The 5732-nt window shown below is 38.7% G+C and overlaps 1 pseudogene; it reads right to left on the bottom strand.

Annotated features, from left to right (window-relative positions):
• Positions 1 to 1801: 1801 nt before the first annotated feature.
• Positions 1802 to 4002, bottom strand: LOC102252597 (annotated as a pseudogene).
• Between the last annotated feature and the right edge of the window lie 1730 nt (positions 4003 to 5732).

Genomic DNA, 5732 nt, shown 5'->3' with positions numbered 1-5732 from the left:
AGACATATTTACAATATAGTGTCCTTCTTTGTCTCTTAATATAGCCTTTGTTTTGAACTCTATTTTATCAGATATAAGTATTGCTACCCCAGCTTTTTGTTCCTTTCCATTTGCATGAAATATCTTTTTCCATCCTTCTACTTTTAGTCTGTGTGTATCTTTTGTTCTGCTGTGGGTCTCTTATATATAGCATATATATGGGTCTTTTTTTCTTATCCATTCAGCTTTCCTCTGTTCAGATCTTTTGATTAGAGCATTTAATCTGTTTACATTTCAAGTGATTATTGATAGGTCATATTTATTGCCATTTTATTCTTTTAATTCTGTTCCATTTTTTGGTCTTCTTCTTCTTCTTCAAGCAGACCCTTGAATGTTTTTTTGTAATACTGGTTTGGTGATAACAAGCTCCTCTAGCTTTTTCTTGTCTGGGAAGCTCTTTATTTTCCCTTCAATTTTTAATGATAGCATTGCTGAATAAAGTGGTCTTGGATGTAGGTCCTTGCTTCTTATCACTTTGAAGATTTCATGCCAATTCCTTCTGGCCTGAAATGTTGCTGTTGAGAGATCAGCTAATAGTCTTATGGAAGTTCCCTTGGAGATAATTGCTTTTCTCTTGCTTTTAAGATTCTCTCTATTTTTAACCTTTGCCATTTTAATTATAATGTGTCTTGGCATGGGTCTCTTTGGGTTCATCTTGTTTGGCACTCTGCACTTCCTGGACTTGTGTGTCTTTTTCCTTTACCAGGTTAGGGAAGTTTTCAGTCATTATCTCTTCAACTACATTCTCAATCCCTTGCTCTCTCTCTTCTCCTTCTGGTACCCCTATGATGCGTATGTTGTTATGCTTCATGTTGTCCCTATGGCAAACTCTTATATCATCAGCCTTGTAAAGGTAGAACATTAAGAAATATATACCACAAATAGGAAGCTGATGGATATTGCTTTAAACTGAATGTTTGTTTCCTCCCAAAAATACAAATGTTGATATCTAATATCCAGTGTGATGGTACTTGGAGGTGGGGCCTCATAATCAGGATTAGTGCTCTTATAAAAGAGACACCCCCAATTCCTTTGCCCCTTTCACCATGTGAGCCTATAGAAACAAGACCACCATCTATGAACCAAGAAGTGGGTCAACATGTTGACTTTTTTTTTATAATGTGACTCAGGTATGAAACAGCTCTGGCTACCAACAGAGGCATAAAGCTAGGATGAATAAAGGACTGCATGTCTGATTTGCCCCTGATTGATATAAGAGCAACACCACCAATCAGGTGTCTCCTTGCTCATTGCCAGGGGGTGAACACATTGACTTACTAATTTTCATTTTATTTATGCCACAAAATTCCATAATTCCATGATAATAATGAACTAAGTTTGTTAAAGTATAATTACTCAATGAAGAAGGGAAGCAGATCAGGATAATTCCCTAGATTTATTTTTCATTTTAAATTGTCAAGTAATTGTCAGTATTGTTTTTGCTTTCTTTCTTTCTTTCTTTCTTTCTTTCTTTCTTTCTTTCTTTCTTTCTTTCTTCTTTTAACATTTGTATTGTTGTTTTGTCAGAATTCCCAGAACTAGGGTCTCTATTGGGCAAGTAGAAAAATAGAAAATTTCACTATTTCAAAAGAGCAACTCTGACAAACAAGTATACACTCAGAAAGGGGCTCCTTGGACTTGAGCAAATACAGAGTACAGCTTGGGCGGTATAGCCTGCAACAACAGAAAGAAACTTGTTACCCCACATTTGAGATCTATGTTTGCCTCCAGAGCTGGACCTGAAGCAAAGGCCTTTCCTGCCCTACAGGCTGGCCCAGTCCTGGAACTGAGAGCAGTAGCTTGCTATCTTCCACACCTTGTTGCTGGACCAGGCCTGGGCAGCCAGGAGGAAGTTATGGTTGAAGTCCCATTGTTTGTTGCCTTCAAACTCCACTGTTCCAAGATCACAATAAGGACTGTGGTCTGGCTTGTGTGGCTTCATCATATACAGGCTGGCAGTCTACCACTTGATTTGGAACTCACTAGATGCCAACATTCAAAAAAACTCATTCAAGGATTCTTGTCCTAAAACAGCGCTTCTGTTCCACACTATGATGTTGGGCCCATGTGTACAAGTGGGACCGCAGATACCCCTACTTGGTGGTATAGTAGATGCTGATGAGCTCCTCAGCAGCCCTGCAGGAGTCATCCCTATAGGTTTGAAATTCACAGATGCCATCTCCATCTCTGCTGAAAGAGGTTTCTGTTCAAGTTCCTCCTGCACCTGTGGGAGCTGGGGCTGCACAGGTAATGTCGGGGTTCACTGTGGGTGGGGACCACAGTCAGCCTGAGTCAGGAACCACAGCTTTTGTCAGCTTGGGTCGTGGCAGCCCCCTTGCTTTATTTCTTTAACTTAATTTCCAAATGTTTCTTTCATTTTTAGCCTCACTTATTTATCACATATTTTCTATTGGCACTCTCCTTGTTTAAATGTTAAACTCCCTAAACATAATCACCATTATTTTCTGTCTTTTTAATTTTTTTTATTATGCTTATCAAAATATTTTATTTCTTTCACTTTTATGCCTTATTTTATAATTATTCATTTTTGACTATACTACAATCAGAACTAGAAAGACACCATTCTCCTCTAATCTACAAATCCCTAACAGGAAGAGAAAATACTATAAGTTTGGGTCTCAGCCTTCCCAAACTTTCCTTTAAAGAGTAATTCATATTCTGCATAATTGGATAATTAATTCCATAGGAAAATATCTTTTCTCTCTGTAGTCTGTATATTTTGGGGATGCTATGTGTCATCATTTCCAAGTTCCATGATCCATTTTGATTACTATTATGATCAGAAGTCCTTGCCTTTCCTATTTTTAGGCATCCCTTTCCTCTGTTCAGATCACATATGCACTTTGCTATCTCAGTGTGCTTTCTTCTTTCTGATGTTCTGAGACCTGCTGCTTTCACTGGTAGCTACTAGGCAAGAGAGGGAGGAATGAACTGGAGATCAGGTGACTGGACTGATGAAAGAGGAGCCACAGAGTTCAGGGCGTATTATGTTTTTAAAATTTCATTTTAGATAATTGCTAATATAGTTTAAATCCTTGACCCTTAATGAAATTGTTGGCTTTTAATTTTCAATTTGAGCTCATGTGTATGCATTTGTAATATTGTGTTTTGAATGAAGCTATTGCTGAATTTGTGGGTCCAGGTACTTGATATCTACATAATAAAGGATGATTATACTCACCTGTAAGAGAATATGGCTTAGCAATAAACATCAATGCCATACCAGGCAAGCAGCAGCATGTGAATTGGCTATTTTCAGAACCAACTCTGAACTAGTCATCAATGCCATTTATTATATAGCGGATAAAAACAATTGAATTAATTAAGCAAACAGGAATTTTGTTTGTGTGGCTAACATTAAGGAGTAACATGCCAACTTATTGAATGTACTTACTTGACAACCATCTGTTTATCCTTTGATGCATTTCATCTTCAAGGAATATTTGTACTAATTAAATAATTTACATTACCAATAAAAGTTATACCGGTATACCTCCACATGCTCTTTAGACCTGTGTGTAATGTTTTAAAGTCTATTTAAATTACTCAGATTGGATTAATTTTAACTCCCCCTGCTTTTTGTTCTAGCAAATGACCTTTTTATGAACCACTTACTGTTTGATCTCAAGTTTCCTTCTCTAGGATGATAACAAGGATGATATCAATGTAACCCCAGAAACACCTGGATATTTACCACCTGTTTGGTTCTTTTTCATTTGGTTTCAAATCAAGTCTTGGCACAAGATATTGTGAAGCTGTGTCTATCACAGAACAGATCCTGACAAGCAGTCTGTGAAAAATAGCAGCTGGCTAACTGAAAAGGGAGCTCTGTCTCATTGCCAATTGCTACACCCGTCAGATCAGCAAGTATTCAGTAAGTGCCTACTCAAGGCTTGGAATCTGATACATGTAAATGTGATACTTGTGCTTACCATTGGCCATGTCTATGGATCGTTGCCTATCATTCCAGCCTCTGGAGGTGACCTCAGGTGACCAGTGTCAGAGCATGAGCTGTTCTTTTTTCCAGTTCTCACACTCACTGTGTAAGTCATTATCAATGAGCTTTATTCTTCTACCTGTGGATGACATTCTAAAATCTTATAAACCTGATCCATGTGAATTCATGTGTGATTTGAACGACAAGAAATACCTCTTTTTATAGTTTTAAAGACAAGGTTGGTTCCTTTCCTCCTTGGGTCTCTGCTAGGAGGTTATGGGCAGTGGACCCTAACCCTTCTCATTGCTTCTGCAGCTTCTCCTTGCTTCTTGAAAGTAGGACCTGTGAGTGGGGCAGTCGGGGCTTTCTCAGTGAAAGGAGAATCTTTGCAGTGCAATTTCTGACATTGGTTGATTAGGGGAGGACTAGTTTTGTGACCTTGAGTTACTTCACTAGGTTATTGTCTATATTCCTCTCTATCAAGTTGTCCTTAAAGTAATGTTACTTACTCCTTATTTTTGTCTTTATTTATTTTTTAATGGATTTTTTTTCATTTGTAGAGAAAGAAGAAGAGGGAGAAAGAGAGAGAAACACTGATGTGAAAGTGAAACATTAATCAGTTGCCTTCCCACTGGGGTTTGAATCCAAAACCTGGGTATGTGTCCTGACTGGGAATCGAACCTACGACCTTTTGGTGTATGGGATGACGCTCCAACCAACTGAACCACACTGGTGGCCAGGGCAGCTTTATTGATTTCTGAAACCTCCCTGGGAATACCTGCAGGTCTTCCTAAGTCAAACAAAACTCACTGATCCAAAATGACACTAAGTCATGTAGCACAGATTTTTGCTCTTCTGTGGAACAGTAACACTATCTGGAACAAAAGGCTGTAGAATATTAAAATGGCAAATTATTGGAGCAGGAGGAGCCTTATTTCAGATATTGATCACTGTAAGTCCGCTGTCTGGGCTGCCACCCACACGGGCCTCTGCCTGCACTGGACCATCACATTCCACAAGAGTGTTATAGCAAAGGGATGTTCACATGAACTTTTCTCATTGTTTTGAGGAACACAGACCATTCATTGATACCTCCTGTGCTCTAAAGAAACAAGGGGAATTTATTGAGAGGGGAACGTCTCTGAAACACTCCCTGATCCTACATGCACAAGTAAAAACTAAATAAAATAGAGACATCTGGCTCCACTGCAGAGTTTCTTATGCACCGATCTGGTACAGGGCTCAGGAAACTTCGTTGTATGAACTTCCCAGTGGCATTGAAGCAGGCAGTCTATAAACCTGTCTTTGAGCAACACCTTAAAACTTAAATGTTTATTTGTGGCATTCCAGAATCATACCTGGCATTTTAAGAAGAGAGAAATATCTACTTAAATTATACCAAGGCAGAGGTCTCAAATTCAAGGTAACAGAAATAAGGGAGAGATGTATTCACTTGCTCCAATTCCAATTCACAAAAACATTTTTTTTTCAGTCCACATTTTTACTCCTAATTAATTACCACTTTATCCCTGGGAGACTTGAGGCAATGGACTTGGCCCCCTTGCCAGTCACCTGACATCAACAGATTCTCATTCTGGCAGAGAAGCAGAGGCTATTTGCAAAGTTAACTGAAATAACTCTGAAAATGTTACCCTGACTCTCTCCAAGGAAAAGAGTTCTGAACTTGACCTGAAAAGCTCCAAGACAGATATATTCCGAGAACCGTTGTCCCTGT

This window comes from Myotis brandtii, unplaced genomic scaffold (genome assembly GCF_000412655.1).
Source record: "Myotis brandtii unplaced genomic scaffold, ASM41265v1 scaffold215, whole genome shotgun sequence".
NCBI classification, from domain to species: domain Eukaryota; kingdom Metazoa; phylum Chordata; class Mammalia; order Chiroptera; family Vespertilionidae; genus Myotis; species Myotis brandtii.
The sequence above is the reverse complement of the archived record's forward strand: the minus strand, read 5'-3'. Positions and strand labels throughout refer to the sequence as shown.